The following is a 21,153-nucleotide window of genomic DNA, read 5'->3' as shown; positions in this document are numbered from 1 at the left end:
CACTGCAGATGTTACAAAATGCGGCAGCGAGACTGCTGACAAACACCAGCCGTAGTGAACACATCTCCCCCATCCTCAGAAACCTACATTGGCTACCAGTAAATTTCAGAATCATGTACAAATCTATTACCCTAATACACAAAACCATCCACCAGCAACTACAACTCGACCTGGAAATCCCATTTAAACTCCACTCCTCTAACAGACCAATGAGAGATAATCACAAAGGTACTCTGAAATTTCCCCCTACTAAAGCCACACGCCTCTCGATGACCAAAGACAGAGCTTTTTCAATAGCAGGCCCCTCTATCTGGAATAACATCCCAGCAAATCTCAGATTGGAACCCTGCCTTTTAACCTTTAGAAAAAGACTAAAGACCTGGCTCTTTCACCAAGCCTTCCCGGAATAATATCTGGAATAACATCCCAGCAAATCTCAGATTGGAACCCTGCCTTTTAACCTTTAGAAAAAGACTAAAGACCTGGCTCTTTCACCAAGCCTTCCCGGATCCACCAGATTTTCACTAGTTTGAGCTTCACTTCTTACAAGGTCGTTGACACACTTCCTTTTGAACAATGGACATTGGCTTTCCAGGTTAAAGAATAAGCTCTAACTCATTAAACTATTCGTATCGTTATATTTATTCTACCTGCCTTTATCTTCCTTCCAGCTTGTTTTAAGCTTCCAAGTTCTTCCATTCCTTTGTTGATTGTAACTTTGACTTATTCCTTTTCTCCTTTGTTTATCTATTGTTACCAAATTGTCACCTCAGTTTACCCTTGTTAAAATGTAAACCGATCCGATATGGTTATCTACTATGAGGGTCGGTATAGAAAATTGTTAAATAAATAAATAAATGTCCCAAATAGGAATCTGAGATCTGCCAACAAAGCACTCCTCACTATTCCATCAGTCAAAACAGCCAGACTCACACAAGTAAGAGAAAGAGCCCTATCCCTGGCAGGACCCATACTTTGGAACACCATGCCCACAAAGTTGAGACTACAAAGCAACATCAAAGCCTTCAGAAAAAATCTAAAAACCTGGCTTTTTAAACTAGCTTACCAAAAAGAGAAAGGTGAATAGTACTCAAGGGAAAGCAGGTACAAACATTCGAACAACAAACACATAACCATAATCAATGTATGTAATTTTAATCAGACTAAGTTTCATTCGTTTAAAGCTCAGCAAAAGGATGAAAGTACAATGATAAAGGTAATCTTGTATCCTAAACTGTAAGAATGTGAATTGGAAATGACTCAGTACACTTACCAATTTATATCATTTACAAACTGTTACCGACCCTAAATTGGCACCTATGTAACTTAAGATACGTTAGCCTCATTTTATGTGCCTTGATGTAAACCGTTGTGAAGGTTCCCACCAAACGACGATATAGAAAAATTGTTAAATAAAATAAAAATAAATAAATAGACTGGTATTTTCACCATTACTGGCTTTAAAGGCTAACATTAAAGATTTAAATGTTATTTGGATGTTAACTGGAAGCTAATGCAATTGTTGCAAGGTAGTAGTGATATGTACCTTAAATTTAACAGTAAGAAGGCGAACAGAGTTCTGTAGCATTCACAGTTGTATAAATGGCTTTCTGCAGTAACCCCATATATATTTCGTAATTCAAGCCCATTCTTCACAAGGATCTTCTAAGGTTGGAAATAAAATCCACATAATCTAACCCATCCTATTTCAGGAGAGAGAGAACAGCATTTTCATTCCAAGAACTCCCTGATTCCCAAGAAAGACCAGGGGATTTCGACCTATACTAGACTAGAGCCTGAGTGATGATGGAGAAGATCCTCTGACCCTTGTAGATTATAACAGTTGTTACCAGTGGTCTACTGTTTTGGCTTCTGGTCCTTCTGTTTTGTTAACTCTGGCATTCCAGGGCCAGTGAGCATTGCATAACTACTTCTGCCTCAGCTGATTCTCCTAGTAATAGTATTTTAATTTCTGAAGAGCTAGCCTTCCCTGCTCCTTAGACTGAATACGCAGATTTGGGGATACCTTAGCATGATGCTTTCTTAACCCCCAAAATCTGCAAGTTGCTTTTTTCAGTGAAAACATTTTTTTTTGAGACATAACATGGCATGTTTTTGCTTTTCTGCTTCCCAAACTGGAGTATAGCAATGAGAAGCTGCAGATAAGGAATTCTGATCATCCTTAGGCAAGTCATCCGCTCAGCCTCCTGTCAGCTGAAGAGCAAAAAAAACCTCTCACTCTTGCTTCTGTGAAAGGCTCTCTTCAGAGCAGCAACAATAAAGCGAGGCGTGCTTTGGTACAGGCAATTAGCACTATGGCCCACCACAGTTACCTGAACCAGATACATGTCTGTGCCTTGCCTACAGACCTCACGAACAAGAGAGTGAGTGACGGGTCAGAAGGCATTCCTGATGAAAGAGTGCTGAGCATCAGCATGGGCACCCTCTGCCTCCTCGGCACCACTGTAAAGCACATAAGCGCTAAAGAGGAAGTTCTGCAAGTTTTATAAGAAGAAAATATTGCTGTGAGGTGACCTCACCCCCACGCCCTTTTGATGTCATTTAGGGGAGCCATAAAGCATGTCCCTTAAACAGAGTAGCTGCTGCCATTGACTGTGTAGCCGAGGAGGCCCGGCGTCTGCTGCCGAGCCCAAGCCAGCCTCAGCTCTAGGTTGCTTGTCCACCTTGCTTGGCTGTCGGTTTGAGGTAGCCCCCCAACCCCTTCCCAATAATGTCGTCAGAGGAAGCTATAAAGGTTGTCTCCTGTCACAGGGAGCGTGTTGCTCACGAAGGGGCAAAACTAAGGGGGGTCGACCCTTTCAGATATTCTTCAGAGTGATAGGGAGATGGGATATTTGATAGTTATGTAGGGTTGCTGGGCTAAAATTGGGATAATAAGTAATAATATGATATGGACTATTTAGATAAACTTACTATAGTTATTTATGAGCAGCTGGATTAATAGCCTGTCCCTCTTTAGTGAGGGTGGTGTTGGTCTGGATCCGCTTCTAGACTGTAGAGATATTCTTATATTCTATTGATGTTATATTTTATTGATGTATTTAACTGTATTCTCTTGATGTATTTGATTGATTTACCAAGCTGTATTTCATTATTATATTATTTTAATGTAAACAGCTTTAGAATTAACTTTTGTTCAAATAAGGTGGTCTACAAGTCAAAAATAACCTAACTTAGTAAAGCCAAATACAAGGGTTGAACTATGAGCTGGCCTTTGTGGCCTTTGGACTGAGATTGAAAAGCTGCAGAAAGTGGTGGGTTAGGGTGTTTACACCCTGCTACTTTGACCCTTCTGTGAATCCTATGATGTAATAGCTATTGCCAAAGCAGGAAGATTAAACCACATCCTAAAAAAAAAAAAAAATTGTCTGGCTCTCCACTGCCTTGGGTGGGCAAGCATATACATTCCCAATACTTAAAACAACACCAGTTTCCCCTATGTCTTTTACCTCATCTCTGCATCCTGTTCCTAAAACTACTTTCAATATCTGTCCAAATCATGCTTATTGTTCTTAATGGTTATAACCACAACTGCTCTGTGTGGGTTTTCCCAGCCTTTTTTGAAAAGCTGGGCTGCCCTGAAATATATGGGTACAGTGACATAGAATGATATTAAGAGGGAGGCTCTGGAAATCAAGTTTAGGTAGGAGATCTGAGATTCAGAATCTCCAGTTTAGCTTTTTCAGAAATGTTCCCATTCCCACACGCAGTATTTTGGAAGTAGACTTGACCAAGTCTCAGTGTAATGATGACATGATGGTATAGGGATGAGTGTGTGTAAAAATCTATTATGATTGTACAACTGCAGTTTCATAATGCAACATATATAATTTAAAAACAAAATCATTACTTGCTACAAGGAGTTATGCAAAATGAGCACATCGTAAATAGAACATTCCCTCAGAGAAAAGACAATATACATACATCAGGCAGAATCTCAAAGATTATACACTGAACATGCAAGAACTACAGCAGTGTCAAAAACATACTATATTAAACAATTTTACTACTGTTAGACTCAATTAACTGCTCCTGAACTAATAGCAACCTGCCAGTCTGCACCCACTCCCAGCCACCCTGGTGCTTGACTCAGAAGAAATACTGCATTGTAATCAGGAGCAAAGAGGCTGATGCCATATAGTACATGCAGGCTAGCGTACAGGGTAACACACTATTGGATGTGCGTTTTGGGCACACTAAAATAACCTCCGATGCAATACAGGGATGGTCCAAAACACGCTCCAATTGTGCGCATAGTTAATAGTACCCTCAAATGCAAATTCCATGTAGATGAGGCTATTAGCTATTACCCCGTGATGCTAAAAATTGCTGCGTGGCAAAAATTAGAGACATGCACGGGAGTCAGTAATCATTTTTGAGGCTTAAAAGGGGTCCACATTCCCTGAAAGGTTGGGAACCCCTATTATAGACCAACCAATTTATTGAGGCACCTTGTAGACTAATCAATTTATTGAGGCTCATAAATTTGTTAGTCTATAAGGTGCCACCTGCCTCCTGTCATTTTTGCTACACCAGACTAACATGGCTATCTTTCTTTAGATCTAAAAAATTATAATAAAATCAATACTGATTTATATAAGATAATCTTAATATCTAAGAACATACGGAGAACTTTTTTTGCTTACTGAACTGACTGAGAATATTTATTGAACTGACTGAGAATATTTATTGAACTGAGCACTTCTGTATCTTAATACTGATTCTGGATCCTTAACAATCAAAGAGAGCTAAAAATAAATAAAGAAAACTTTCTCCCTTACTGTAGCTCTCTGATTTGAAACAGGAGCACCTCTTGAGGCTCAAAGTTTACAGTGAGCTAAAAAAATAATAATTAAATTTTAAAATGTTACTGTGCAAAGGTACACTCACTATTCCTAAAGCTACTTAATATAATGCTTTCTGCAAACAATACCAACCTGCCCACATTCTTCATAAATAATTGTTACCGGTTTTTGTGAGGGGAAATTAGCTCTAAGGGTGGTAACAATGCCAAAATATACAATCAGACTTGCAAATGAAACCGAATAATTCTTGGAGACTAGGAAGCCACCTAAATAAATTATTATATTATGAGGACTACAAATTACAGCACTAATCAAATTATAGCATTTGATTATACAGAAAGACATGTTGTATTCACTAGAGATCTTCAGAGCCCAGATATGTAAACAGAAAGCAAGGTTCTACTACTTATTATTCTTACAAGCAATACATTAGGATTTACTGGCAGTTGGCCAAACTGCTTCTTGAAGATTAGATGGGCGGGAAGGTCAGGTCACCAATCTGGACCCATGCTTGCGTCATGATAGTGGCTCCTCCATCGTCTCATGGTCTGGGGTCATTATTATATATGATTTACAGTTCAGGTACCTGTCAGTCACAGGTGGCAGGTATACAGTGTTTCCTCCCCTTGGATTGCCGCCATACTAAAAATTTATACTCCAATGTGCAGTCTTAGGTCATCCAGCCAGCACTAGCTTGAAGGCATACCTTGATGAAAAGAGAGAGAACCTTCTCCACAGCAGGTCTCACAGTATGGAATTCATTTCCTTTGTACAACCCTTCAAAGAATCCATAGCATTTAAGAAGGCTTTGAAAAGTCATTTCTTTAAAGAAGCTTTTGCAGCCCACTAGGAAATCCCCGGAACTGACAGTGCAGATAATAGAGCATAGCACTAAACACCTCTGTTTTGTTATGTAATTATTGTTTTTAATTTATTTGCGTTTGTCTTATTTTATGTGTGTGTAAATTGGAAGGCATGGGATATAAATATTTTAAATTAATAAATGAGGGGTGTACGTGATCTTTTCTGAGATTTTTCTATTTTTTGGTGACAATGTAGCTGGGGGGAGGCGTACACTGGGCTACGTCTTGGAACCTTTCCACTTGGCTTTGTTGCTGGATATGTTGTGCCATTGTTATGTCTTCACAGTGGTCTTTGTCTTTGTTGTTGGTTCAGTGAATAATAAGAAAAGGTCTTCGCAGGTCCTTGCAGGCCTGAACGACTTGCATTTCAGTCCAGTTTGTTGATTTCAGTAGTTAGCATGAGATGTCACAAAAGTCTGTCTTCAACCAATAGATTTGGACCAGAGCCGCTAAGCACTAGAAGCAGTATATAACACCACAAATCTGTTTATATGTCACAGAGGAAACTTGCTGGGTTCCTCCCCCCCCCCCCCCCCCCCCCCCCCCCCCAATCCCCAAAAAAGCGTATTCTATAGATGCAGTGCAAGGGCAGAGGAAACTCCAAGAAGCAGCCTGTTTGATATGAGTCACACACAGAAAAGTCTAATGAAAGAAGTTACTGCAAGGGGAATAGAGAGAAATAAAATTAGACAGAGAGGAGCAGAACCATGGCTAACTTTCTAAACAAAAACAAGAATCTTGAATTGGCAGCACAGTTTACTTTTTTTTTTAATTGTTTAAATTGCAGTCACCTTCTCAGCTACTTTATAATGTTTCGCAACCACTGGGAAACACATCTTATGTGAAAAAGCACTGGGAAACACATCTTATGTGAAAAAATCTTTTAAACTATGTTGTGATACTGCATATACTTGAACATGCTTGTCCAGAGGTGTTTACTGTTATCGGGATATGCTATTCAACTACTTCTTCAAATTTATAAATTTGCAAAAATGTTGTGTTTTGTCCATGATAAGTAGAAAACAGAAAACTAGCTATGAAAAGCGCTAGCCTCTGCTTCTAATAACACCATTAAAAAATATTGTATTTTGTGAATTATAAACTGTAATACCGTATATCAATGCATGTCCTTTCTTTTCAATGTTAAGGCTGTAATACTGCCATAGGGACATTGGCATTTATGATATCTTGCATCTATACATATCCCTAAGAGTATAGCACAATAATTAGAACCCGGAGCTGTGAATTCAGAGAACCCAATTCTGTTCCCATCTATGAGCTATTCACTTTATAACCTTGAGCAAGTCACTAAAAGGCCGATGTAATAAGACCTGCAGTGAAAGTGCTATATTTCAACATGTATTATTTTTTTTAGTGCACACGGCAAAAGCAGGCACCTCCATGGGATGTAATAAGGGGGTGACATACAAATGAGATATGTGCAGAAAATCTACACAAAACAAAGAGCCTTGCAGATATGTGCGCTAAAGGCCTTATTTATTTATTTATTTAAAAGCTTTTCTATACCGGTATTAGTGTGAACATCATATTGATTTACATCAAACTGAAGATAGAAATTACATAAAACAAGGAAGGGGTGGGATAGCAGAGGCTAAGATAAAAACTAAATAAATATTAAAGGAAAGGCGGAAGGAGAGGAATAAGAATGCAAAGTATATAACATGATTATATCATTACATGAATAATCATAACAAGAAACAGCTAAGGAATAAAATGAATTCATATTTACAAGGTTACAGTGTAATATAACATGATTAATTGGTGGGGGGGAGAAGCAATAGGAAGAGTAGAGGAGGGGGATCCTATTCTGGGTATGCCTGCTTAAAGAGCCAGGTCTTTTTTTTTTTAATTTGCTGGTATAGGGCTTGAGGCGGAGATTCACAGGTAGTTTGTTCCAGTGGGTGGGGCCTGCAATAGAAAGGGCTCGATCTCTTGTGGAGGATAGGTGTGCCTTTTTGAGGGAGGGAATATGGAGCATGCAATTACGGTTGGTTCAAGAAGACAGTTGGATTGTATGAGTTGGAAAGGCTCGTCAAGCCAGTTCGAGTTATGTGTGTAGATGGATTTGTGAATAATGGTCAGGGTTTTGAAGAGAATGCATGAGGGAATAGGGAGCCAGTGAAGGTCCTTGAGGATGGGGGTGATATGGTCGGATTTACGGGCTTGGGTAATGTTTCTGGCTACAGCGTTCTGCAGCATTTGGAGTGGTCTTATGGTGGAGTAGGGGAGACCAAGAAAGAGGGAGTTGCAGTAATCAAGTTTGGATGAGAGGGTTGCCTGAATGACAGTGCGGAGGTCGTGGATGTGGAGAAGTGGTTTGAGCTATTTCAAGACATTGAGCTTGTAGAAGTCTTCCTTCAGGACTTTGTTGATGTGTTTTTTCATGTTTAGTGATTGGTCAATATGGACTCCTAGGTCTCGTACACAGGGTTGGGAGGCAATGGAGTTGAAGGCTGGGTCACTTGAGAGTGATGACTTAATGCTTTGATGGTTGGATATGAGAAGTAGCTCAGTCTTGGAGGAGTTCAGAAGCTAGGTGGAGAGATGCGAGTAGGTTGTTTATGGAATTTAGACATTTCTCACAGAATTTGTGTTTCTGAAATAGTCTTGTATAGGGATGATGAATTGTACATCGTCAGCGTAGATGTAGAATTTAAGTCCCAGGTCAGTTAAGAGGTGGCAGAGAGGCAGAAGGTATATATTAAATAGTGTGGAGGAGAGAGATGCAATAAACTATGCATAAACCTGCATTATTGTGGTGACCTGATTGATTCCCTGTTGAAAGCCTTCCCTTTTTATAAGACACAAGTGAGTTAATGGTACAGGAGTGGGACTGAAGATGGGTAGAGCAATGTCTAAACCACTTCATGATCCATCACAGACCGCGTGGGAACTATAATTGCAGATGTCAGTGAGCAGGGGAAATGCAGCAGCGATTTGGAAGGGGCTACAAAAGCATTCAGCATTTGACATGTCTGTTCCCTCTCCGACCTCTGTTCTGGCTTCTGTTACTTAATTTTTCAACCTCCAGACAGGCGCTTAAACCTAACTTCTGCCCTGACCCAGGCACCAAAAAAACCGCACTAACACCAGTCTGGCTCTCTAAATTGCCCATGAATAGTTAATTGCCTCCTTTGCATGGCATTAGCATGAGCTAAACCAATCACAGCATTTTGAGCAAGTTTGCGCAAATTGAACTATTAGATTCACGCATAGGATTAGAGCAGTAAAACGTGCATATAATCCCAAGTACAAAAACCCACAGCAGGTCTACCGCAGCTTATTCTTTCGGTTGCTTAAACCCCCTGTGCTCAAATTTGTAGTAATAACGTTTTCTGCTTTAATAATAGCTTTTAAAAACAGCTTTATAGAGAGCCATGAAGGCAGCAGTGCTTCTAGAACAGCAAGTATTGAGGTTACTAGCCTGTTTCACTATGTCCAGAACAAGCGTCTTCACATCTCTGACCCATAAATCAGATACTGGTCAAAAGAGATTTGCTCTTTGGAATAAAAGTTTAAGGGATGTCACTTAACATCTGCCTTTTGTGATTAGGGCAGAGGATTATTAAGGGGAATAGGCATTGTTTCTTTAATGGTGTGAGGAGGATCCACTAGGGGGGAGGTCCCTGAGGTCAGTACAAAGAGGTGTTCAGAAGAGGAATTGTGGTTCCTTTTGCAGTTTTCTAGGGGGACTGATTGGGAACAGGGATCTTTCACAGCTGCTCTACTTAGTCCAGCAAGGCCAAGCCATGGGAGGCCAGTGAATCCTTACTTAGGCTCCTGGTAGATGTTCAGTGGCAGCCCAGAAGGTTTATTGACCACAACAACCTTGTGAAAGTCATTTGAAAAGTGAGTGAACTGTACTGATGGTACTGTGAAAAAAAATAATTATCTGTGGGGAGCTAAGTGCTGAATGTTGTCTGCTGAAGGGGGGGAGTAGGAAGCCATCTTTTTACCATGTGATCGCACTAAAGACTTGAAGGAAGAATGTTTTGTTAATGCTGCTGCTAAATCAATGCTGTAAAATCCTGTGGTCCTTGATTTAATCTTTGAAATGTTTAATATCTCTGAATGCTGGACCCCCAGATTCAGGAACCTAAACATTTTCTTGCTTGAGGATACCTTTTGAGTGAGAGCCTCCTTTATCCTTCCTGACTGTATCCCATTTTGTAAGAAGATGGGATACAGTCAGAGGAGGCTGACAGGGAAAAGAAGTGTTTTGTGAAGTTTTCCATATCCAGCTGAGAGATGCAGTCCTTGCCTCTGTGCCAGGTCCTCTATGCCTTCTGCTGGGCTGCAGTTTGTTTTTGGTGCTTAAGCTCACAAACATGCATCAGATACACTAACGTTTTATGTATCCCCAAGAAGAGGTTAGAATAATATATGAATGATAGCAGAAAAAAAAAAATAACCAACCCATTCAGTCTGCCCACTTAATCCTGTCCACACCACAAGGATATATCACATCTGAAAGCCATATAGCATGACTATTTGGAAGATCTCTCCTTATCCAGGACAGTTTGTTGTCTTCTTTATTTGTACTCTACTATCTTAGGAAGATGAGCATACGAGATTCTCCATTTAGTTCACACCTAACAACTCTTCCCTTCCCATGTCTATCCACAAAGATGCTATTTATTTATTTATTTTGAGGTTTTGCCTGCTGTATTGTAAAAATAATGTTCCCAAATACCACAGGTATATAACTATCATAAACAGCAAAATAAACCAACATAATCAAACCATTTCCACCCTAAATATAAAATAAACTGAACATTAAATTCATAAAAATGTCTCCCTAAATATCCTAAATTGAGTCGCAGAAGGTCAATAACTACCCAACCTCATTCTGGCAGAAATAACTCATCAAAACAATCGATAAGAATGAATATAAATCCCCCTTAACCAAACAAATATTTCTTGAAAAGTTAAATAAACCTCAAATCCTATATCACCATGACCATCAGTCACACATTTGACCTAGATTCCCTGTGGTTATGTGAACATATGTGTTTCTACTAGATCTTGTAAGTTATTGTCTCTACTTGCAGCCTGCCAGACAGACCCAGTCAATGGTTAGTTCTATCATTGTAGATCCATGGGTGCCACAAAGACTCTTTCACAAGTTGGAATAGTATGTGGTAATGTTCACACTGGCCCTAGTAAAGTAGGATGCATCCAAGATTGAACTGTTGCCCGAGGCTTGTAGAGATTTAATTGCATTGCTTTCCCACTGAAACAAAATACAAATATCTTGCCTTTTATTTACAGCTGTGTATGCTAGAATTATCATAATGTTAGTTATCCCTTCCAGCCTTCTCATAACACATTTTTGTAACTGCATTTCCCAGGGCTTTCACTTCAAATAAATTCACAGCTTGTTCTCCTTAAAATGCTTTTTAAAATGTGGCATTTTGTTGGGTGTGTTTAAGAAGCAGTTTAGGGTTTTATTAGTAAAGTGCTATAGTTGTCATGTTAGTCCATTTAATATATAGAAATAAGGATCAACAAATGAGTTGTAGGTAATGTCTTTTTACTGGACTGTGCTCCTTTCATCAGGTCAATGAAGAAACAGTTTTGACAGGTGATTATCATTAACAATACAAGATCAAAACTTGAAATAGTTTTAATTGAGAAATTCTTTTTTATACAATGCTAGAAAATTAACATCTATCTAGGTGACTGTTTTGTATAACTTTCTACCATTATATAAAAAAAAACTATTCTCAAAACTATTTCAAGTTTTGATGTTGTATTTTGAATGATATTCACCCTGTCAAAAATGTTTGACTGATTGTCTTTACCAGCAAGCCACTCAGAGTTATCGCAGCACACTACTATTTTCTTGATTTTCCCTTTGGTGCGATTTCTGCGCATCGGTCCACTGTGTGTTTTGTAATGAAGAAACAGCACTGTTTCACACTAGGTTTAAGTAATACAGAATCCGCTAAATAATCAGGAAACCTCATACTAAGTAAATTCTTTACTACTTAAATCCAATGTAACCGCACTGACCAGATGAAAGAACTGTAGCTCTTTAAAGCTAGCCATAGATATATTGAATTACTCTAATAAAAAAGGTTTTACCTGCTACTTGTTTGTTGAACTTATTTCTGTGTTTTCATTAAATATGGCAGCTCAAATGTCTTAAAACGTCAGGCTATCATTTAATATGCTACTAACAAATCTTATGTATGCAAGATGTTTATATAAATATGGGACTAGCAAAATCCCTATCAAGTACATGTAGGATGGCCAACTGATCTGCATTTTGAGGAACAGGCCTTCATTTTGGTTTCTAATGTATCATGAAAAACAATTTTCCAGATCTATGGGTGTTTGTTATGGGTTCAGTATTCTAACGATTTGTTCAGCTCAGTTCAGGACTTAGCTGGACAAGCTGCATGTTTTCAATTTCCTCTCTCTCTCTACATGCCTCTGACCTATCCAGCTAACTGTGTAGCCAAATAAGTTAGTTGGATAAATTGGGTGCCTTCTGGGAAGAGTTAATTTAGTCTGGTAATTTATCCAGCTGTCTGGTTGTGCCGGAGAGCCGTCCTAACATTAAGATAAAGTCCTGGTTAGCGGGATAAACTTATTGATCATATTCGGCCATGCTCCACTAAATATCTGTGACAGTTTATCCAGCTAATTTTAGCTGGATAATTTATCCTCTTGCCCCACTGCTGAATATTGACCTCTGACTCCTTTATTTCCCCTCTACATAACCAAAATGTTCCGCCAAAGAGCATTTAAAGGTTGATCAGTTTAGGGCACATGTTCTTTTTATTTTTTCTCTTTAGTCTTGTTTAAACAAAATGTATCTTATTGTGCTATTCGATAACAGAAACCAGCTAGAAGAAACCCTGAACTTTACAAAAGTATTTCTCTGAACTTTGAACCAGAATTCATTGAAGACATTGTGAGCCATCCCAGTGACTCACTGGTCTAAAGAACTTTAATGGAATGATTAAGTTATAGCATAGTTCCCTTTCTTGACTTTATTATCTTGAAGACATTATTGCGGTATCCACCATGAATTATTTTATTTTGTGTTATCTAGATTAGGTATTGGCAGCTCCATAGCATGCATATGCCACACATTATCACACAACAGCTTTACTAACCTCACATTGCTCTCTTAGACATGCTGACCTCATGACGATCTAGAATCTTTGCCAGCTGACTGAGCTAATCTAGTATGACCCAAGATTTTCTCATTCAGTTCGCCAGTATTGAGAATGCTCCTGGTGCTGGCATAAATTTGCAATGGTTTTTGGCTAATGGAGTTCCAAAGTGGTGGACTAATAAAATCATAACATGGACTTCACAAGAGCATTCCCAGGTGGTGCTTAGATCATTAGTTTGTCCATCATAGAAATCCTGCCCTCCAGGATATAATTCAGAACATGATTAACTAGAGTAAGAATATCAGATGTTCCAGCAACACTCCATATTTATTTACAAACATTTGATATTTTCTTTTTTTTCCAGGAATGGTATCAAAGATTACAATCAGTTTTAATAAGCAGATACATTAGCCATATTATCATGTCTCGTTATAATGGCATAATGTCCAGGAATAGTGGAACATAGTTCTTTCTTCGTGAACAGACTGGGGTACGGTCTGGTTGAACGGCATGCCTTTGCTTTTTTTCCTGGAAAGTGAGGTAGCAGGGTTCAAGGAGAGTTGGTAGTGGAACCTTGTTCCAGGTCTCGGGAGCATAGCAGCTGAAGGCCCTCAGTCTTGCGCAGATCACTTTCGTGGAAGTCAGAGGGTAGGGGAAGGAAAGAAGAGCCTTTTGGCAGGATCAGATTTCTCTAGTGGGGGTGTAGGAGGCAAGAAGATGGGAAAGATTCTGGGCCTGCCTGATCACATATTTGAAGATGAGAGAGAGGGTTTTGAATTTTATCCTGGATTCTGTGGGGAGCCAGTGTGGTCTGTATAGGTTGGGCCTTCTGTGGTCCATGCTTGGCCACTACCAAGATTCTTGCCACAGTGTTTTACACAAGTTGAAGGTGTTTCAGGCTGAACTGGGAGACACCAGTAAGCAGCAAGTTACAGTAATCTAATCATAAATAATTTAAGCAGTGCTGATTGAAGTAGTTGCAAAATTGTTGACTCTGTTAGATGTACATAAAGGAGACTCTTACTTCATTAGAGATATGGGATTCTATCATAAGATTTAGATCAAGTTGAACCCCTAGGTTTTGTATATAATCTTTGGGGTAGAGGAGGGTTTCTGATGAAGAAGGTAGAAACCGCAGGGGGTTACCACAGTGGCTTAGCCAGAGGGGTTAAGTTAACGTTTATAATTACTATGCCATTGGACTACTACCATAAGGCAGTTATAGAGATTGGCAATGGGAGAAGTTTAGTTGGATTTTATTTTAACGCAACGTTGGATGTCTTCTGCAAATAGGTTACATTCAGTATTGAAAGTCTGAAACAGTTCACAGATCGGATGAATGTAGATATTGAAGAAAATTGGGAAGAGAACAGAGCCTTGAGGCACTCCACGTATGAGATTTTTAGGAGCAGACAGTCTCAAGACAGACTGAGTTCTTTTGATTAGAAAAGATTCAAACCATTTAAGAGCAGTTCCTTCAGTGCCAATGTTTCCTAGGTACTGAATAAAGAGACTCTAATCGACCAAGTGAAAGGCTGCAGAAAGATTTAGTAAGACTAGGGTGGAGTCACTCCCTTGGTCTGAATTTAGATGAATTACATATAATTAATCAGTTCGTAATTCCTGATTAATTTCGTAGCCATGCTGGTACTCGCAGGGAGAGGAGTTTTGGCATTCTAGAGAAGGACAGAACTGGAGTGTGAGTTGGAATGTGGACCTGGAATTGAGACTTGATGCTGGATCCAAAACTCTGAGCAGGAACTGGAGTCTGAGATGGAATGTGGAACTGGGATGCAAAGCTTGGAGTAGTAACTGGATCTGCAGACAATAAAAATCTGGATCTGCAGCTTGGAGTAAGGACTGAGTTGTGGCATAGAGATGAGCAGTCAAGGCTTTTTTTCCTCTAAGTGCTTTATTTTACAGGGCAGAAAACTAGCATTCGCAGTTTGCACAACACAAATTCAGTCTAGCTTTGCAAACAACTGCCTTCTATTTCATACAGCAGCATAAATAGGCCAGCTATTCTCAAGAGGCTGCCTGTCCCTTTTTACCTTCCTGGAGTCCTGGGGTCTCTCTTTGCACTTCTCTCAGCCTGTATTATATCCCTGGGTCAAAGGAGACAGCTTGTACCCAGAATTTCCTGTATTAAGGTGGACCAGGTTCAGATAGCTAAGCCCTGTTCTTAAGGTGTTCCGTGGTCCCTGGTTTTATAGCCCTGTCCCATGGGTCTGCAGCTTGAAGCAGGACTGGGGCTAGGAGCTTCAGTTGGACTTTGGAGCTTGGCAGGCTGGAAGCAAGGTAGGAACTGGAAACTGGAGCCGGACCTTAGAAACAGGATCTGGAAACTAGAAGACTGAAACCAGAACAGGAACTTGGAGCTGCAGCTGAAATGTGAGGCAAAGAGCAGAACTTTGCTAGAGAATCTGGGTAGCCTTCTGACCAAATTCCTGTTTTAAGAAATCCCCCTTAATCTGACTTTGGCCAGTCTGGTCCCCCAGGGGAAGTGGCCATTTTCTCCCTTCTTGGTCTCTTATAGCTCCTGACCCTTCTTACTTCCAGTTCCGTAGTTGACTTTCTTGTTAAGGCATCAGCCTTTCATCTCCTGGCTGTTGCTGGTTTGAACCCTGCTGGTGCCTTCCTCTGACATCATCTAAATTATAATAAAAAAAGAAATTGCTGCGACAGCTTTATAAATGATTGAATGAAACAAATTAAATATAGCACCACCTATTAATAATAATTGTTAAACTAAATAAAATGGAATGTCCAGTGGACTAAATAATTGCAAAATTGTCATAACAGCCCACTGCAAAAATATAGACCTGAATGATGCAACCTAAGGCCATATCCAAGAGATGCCACAAAACACCACCAATCATTGCTAAGAGCTGGCACTATATAGTATGAACATATTCTGAACAACTGAAGAGAAGATTCATGGAAGGAAATATTTAAAAATAGAAAAAGATGAAAAAAATCCAGATGACTAAATTTCTATGCTTGGCTCTGGACCTAGGATTAGGTAGCAGTAGAAATATGGCTAACCTGAGATATTCAGAGGTCAGGACTGCCAAGTGGAGGAACTACCATGGTCAGTCCCTGGCCAGGGATGCAGAATGGAAGAGCCACCATTTGTGCTGTGTCTGCCCCTTTGCCACTAGGCTGGGGAGATGGGTGACAGGCTGGCTGAAGGGAAGGACTGGTAGGGGAGATGGGCCAGAAAGGTGGCTAGAGGGTGGTCTGGTGAGGGGAAGAGCCAGGCAAGAGAGAAGCAGGCGAGCTATCTGGAGGGACAGCTGGGCAGGAGACTGGAAGAAAGGCTGACTAGAGGAAGGACTGGGGGGGGGGGGGGGGGGAAGCTGGCTAATGGGGTTGAAAGAGGTTAGCTGAGGGGAAGGATGGACAAGAAAAAGGGCTGGAATGGGATTGTGTAAAGAGAATATATTTAGGAAGGGAAGGGCAAATTAAAAGCAAAAAAAAAGGGAGCATTTTATAAAGGAATTACGCAAAACATAAACATTGAACAAACCACACAAAAAAATAGACGAAAGGAGCAAGAAGTTAGAGGAGGATGGAAAATGTTGGCTGTGGCCAAGTTTCCTAAATATTTTTCAACCTCTACTTTAACGTCACAGTCAAAAATATTCCCTTAGAAGGGCTCCATATCAAGTTCATGGCACTTCACTTTCTTTTGAGTAATGATAAAAGATGCATTCTTCTGTAATGTAATAAATATATTTGAGCTTGATAATTACAAAATCTTTTGGTCATCTGTTATTTTGATAGATACAGTAAACTTCCCGGAAGTATTACCTAAGTTGTTAGCTGTTAGAACGTTAAAGCCAACTCTGTGGTTTGACAATGCAGTGATGCAATAGGCACACTCTGTCCAATCCTGCATGATTAATGTTGGAGGCAAATGCACATGAAGCAACCCATGAAATGCATTTCAAACATATTTGAAAGAAACCTAAATGCTTTTTCTTGTTGGATGAAGATATATTAGTGCAAGAATAAAGCAGCAAATATTTATCAAAATAAATGTTTCAGTACTGTAAAAATGTGCTTTGTCTCTTAGCCCTACAGGGGGTAAAAACACATCTTTTTCAAGAAGCATATAGTATTAATAAGATATATTAATTTTACATAATGTTTATGTAATTTATGGGTGTTATTTGTCATATGTTTGTTGATTCTTATGTATTATGAATGTACTTATGTGATCCGCCCTAGACAAATTTTAAATTTGGAAGTTGTGGAATATAAGTATTTTTAAATAAATATAAAATATCATTCAGCAAGATGAAATGTTTGTCAGTAAATTAGTACTTGATGGCTGAAAATGACCAACTAGCCCATCGAGTCTACCCTGTCTACTGAGTTAAGGAAATATATATCCCAGCTGCAAGCCATACAGAATGACTGTAAGATATTTCTCCTTATCTGAGAGAGTTTTTGTCATCTTGCTCCTTTGTAGTCTATCATCTTTGCCAGTATGCTACAAGATCCCCTGTTTAGTTCGTACCCAGCACGCCTTCCTTCTAATATCTAATCACAAGGCTTTGTAATTATGTAAATAACTAGCAGAACAAGCACGGCAGTTGCCCAAACATCCAGTCTCCTAAATGCCCTGCATACTGCAGGGTTTACTAAAGAGACCTAGGTGTCTGGTTGCCTGCATTTCTGGTAGGATTTCTAGAGGCCAATTGTTCAAAAAACACTAAAATGGATAATATAACCAACTAAAGTTAGCCAGATAAGATATCTAGGATATTCCTAAGACATAAGATTTGCCAGAAAAATAAGCATCCCACTAAATATCAACAAACTGTTATCAGGGTATACATACTCGGATAACTATGAAATCTAACCGCTATCTTTGAATTTTTCCAATTAGATTTCAAACAGGCTGATACAGTACAGTGCGCTCCAACGGAGCGCACTCTTAGCCTGCTCTTGGACGCGCGTTTTCCCTTATCCCTTATTCAGTAAGGGGCGGAAAATGCGCGTCCAACCCGCAGCACCTAATAGCGCCCTCAACATGCAAATGCATGTTGATGGCCCTATTAGGTATGCGCGTAGGATACAGTAAGTAAAATGTGCAGCCAAGCCGCACATTTTACTTTAAGAAATTAGCGCCTACCCAAAGGTAGGCGCTAGTTTCTGCCGGCACCGGGAAAGTGCACAGAAAAGCAGTAAAAACTGCTTTTCTGTTATTACTGCTTTTCTGCTTTTCATCATAGTGATATTAAGTCGGAGGTCCTGAAGGGTGTAAAAAGTAAAAAAGAAAAAAAAAATTAAATTGGGCCGGCGGCTGTCGGGCCGAAAACTGGACACTCAATTTTGCCGGCGTCCAGTTTCCGAGCCCGTGGCTGTCAGCGGGCTCAAGGACCGGCGTCGGCTGTCAAACCCGCTGAGAGCCGCCGCTCCGGGTCAAAAGGAGGCGCTAGGGACGCGCTAGTGTCCCTAGCGCCTCCTTTTGCTCGTTTCTACCGCACCACCTCATTTACATACTGCATCGCGCACACCGGCGAGTGGCCGGTGCACGTGCCGGGAGAGCGGGCGTTCGTCCGCTCTCCCGCGTTTAACTGAATCGGCCCGAAAGTTAGCCGGGAGTGCCCAAGCCTTGCATAAAGGTAGGATAAGGTTGCAGGTGGAGAACCATACCATTGTATCAAGCTCCTGGTTCCTGAATGAGGTTGAGTGTTCTGGATGGGGTGGGAGGGTTATGCTGGGTTGTGGCTGTCCTCCTGCTGAGGAGCTGCGATTTGACTCTCTATGACTTTTGGGAGCGGGGAGGTGTTATGAGCATGTAGGCCTTCAATGTTATCCTACAATTTTTTCTTTTACAACTAGTGCTGCTTAACCAGTTATTTTTTGAATATCACTACTTAGATTAAAGTTATCCTGGAACCTGTTCCTGATCATGTCTAGAGATAGCCAAATAATTTATTCTGCTAACTCCAAATATCGGAGTTAGCTGAATGTAACTCTGCTCTTTCTACTCTGCCCCGGAATGTCCCCGAATGGCTAATGTTTAACTGGATAAATTTTATCCAGATAAGAACTTATCTGGAATGGCACCAGTATTCAAAAGTCAGCTTTTATTTGAAGAACTTTTGAATTATCTGGATAAATGCCTTTGTATAGAAACCTTCTAATGCTTCATATTACAAACGTTTAACATTCAGTCCAGCAGCCCAGCCTTTGTTGAACCTTTCAAGTAGAGCACTTTTGACATGTCTTTAGGCCATGCTTCTGCTATCTCTCAACATTTTTTGCAATAAAGGATCCTCTATCTTTATCTGAAGCCTTCTTGAAGTCTTGTTACCAGATTGTAATATTGTATGTATTAAGGGCTGCACCCATGCTTGCATCGCTCCACAACCCCGCCAGTGGGGGAATGTATGCAGAAGGGGTGTGAGGGTGCTGTGAGTGTATGTGTGCCTAGGAGCACTCTTTCCCCCTTGCACTGTCCACGATGTCCCTATCTCCTTGCCCCCCTGTATGTGTGGTGGGTGGGGGAGGGGGTAGAGGTAGGGGTGTCGGTGTGGATCTCTCCATATGGACCCCTTTCCCTCTTGCACTCTCCACTTTGTTCCCCAGCTCCCAAATCTCCACTTTGTAGTCCTTTCTTCCTCCATCCGGTTTGGATGGGGTAGGGTGTGCTCTTTCTCCTTCTCCTCACCTCTGTGGTGTGTGGGGCGGAGGGGGGTGGGAGTAGATGATGATGGAGAAGGAGGTGAGGGTGGCATAGGACGTAATGTGCACAGATACTTCTTTGTAACTTTCTCTCTTCCTCCTCGAATATGTGCATAGGGGTGGGGGGAAAGTACTGGAAATGAGATGTGAGCATTGGGGGTTTTGGTGCTCTCATGCTCCACTTTGTCCTCCTCACCCCCCCCCCCCCCCCCGGTGATTGTTTGTGGACAGGAAGGGACAAGAAGGAGAGCTGCTACTATAAGTGCGATGTGAGGGGGGATGTACGTGTGTGAGGAGGAGGGAGCTCGTGGTATAGGCGGGATATATATGGTGAGGTGTGTGTGTACTTTGTTCCCCTCCCCATCACCCTTGTACTTTCTACCTTGTACCTCCCTGTCATCTGAAGGGGGTAGTGTTGTAGGTGGGATATATGTGTGTGTACGGATGGCGGCATTACTCGTTCCGACCTCTCTTCAACCCCTGTAGGTTTATGGAAGAGAAAGGGGTGTGTGGAGGGGAGTGTCTGTGCAGGGACAGATAGTGTGATGTGCAGGAATGTGAGTGGGGTGAGGCATGAGGGGATGTTGCAAGCACTCTTTCCCTCTCCCCTATGTGTGGGGGGAGGTTAGCCGTGTGGGTGGGGTTGTGAATGGTGTAGGAGGGGGGAGAGTATCAGGGGGGTGTGTGTGAGTATAGGAGCACTCTTTTTGACTCGCAATCTCCGATTTCTTCCCTTCTCCTCACCCATGGAGGGGTGTGGCAGGGGCGGTGATGGTTTGGGGGGGGGGGGAGGTGATGTGTGTGTGTGTGTGTGTGTGTGTGTGGGGGAGTTGAGTTTGAAGTGAATAAGAAAGGTGGAGATGTGGGTTTGTGAGGCCGAAGTGGTATGTGTCGTGAGGCAGGGGTAAGATGTGTGGGGTGCTTGGGAGGGGAGGGGCTATGCGTATGTGTACCTGTATGCTATATCTCCCTCCCTTTTGCACTCCTCCCTTCTCTTCCCATCCCACCCCACTCTTCCCCTGGCCTCGTCTCTTCTTCCCACCTTAGGCTACTTCCTGCCACTGGTGGGGCCTGGAAAACCCCACCAGCCTTTCTGAGGCCATGTCCATAGCCAGTCTCTTCTCCACTCATCTTGGCTACTTCCTGCCACTGGTGAGGCCTGGGAAACTCCGTCAGCCCAGTCTCCACTGCTTCTTTTCTTTTTCAGCTGGTGGGGACTGGGAAACCCCCAACTAGCCTTTGTTCCTGCGCCTCTGCCTCTCTTCCTGAAGCCCACAGTGCATTGCTAAATGTGCAAATGCCCTGCGATGCTCACCTGTAGTCCTAACTCTTTTATAATTATGGAGCACTTTTGCCATTTGATTCTCCTCTCATACCTGTGATTCTCATTGTCCTCTTGACGAATGGCTATGTTTCATCCTTTTATTTGGTGGTTGCACTTTCACTAGTGGCATCATCTACATAAATAAACTAAATTTAACAGCTTGAGACCATTAATTTGCCATTACTGTCGCCTAAGTTTATCCGTTTCTCAAATGTTGCAAAGCAGAGAATTCTAATCCTGAACGGTCACAGAGTTCAAGAAAGTTTGGAATATGTACAGAGGATCCT

At 41.1% G+C, this 21,153-nt stretch overlaps 1 protein-coding gene across 4 annotated transcripts in view; it reads left to right on the top strand.

Moving 5' to 3' along the window:
* The window catches only part of PTPRK (protein tyrosine phosphatase receptor type K), a 1,381,492-nt gene that overhangs the window by 1,149,504 nt on the left and 210,835 nt on the right, over positions 1 to 21,153 (top strand). The window lies entirely within an intron of this gene.

This window comes from Rhinatrema bivittatum, chromosome 3 (assembly GCF_901001135.1).
Source record: "Rhinatrema bivittatum chromosome 3, aRhiBiv1.1, whole genome shotgun sequence".
Lineage (NCBI taxonomy): Eukaryota > Metazoa > Chordata > Amphibia > Gymnophiona > Rhinatrematidae > Rhinatrema > Rhinatrema bivittatum.
Note: the sequence above shows the minus strand (reverse complement) of the source record. Positions and strands in the feature narration are given on the sequence as shown.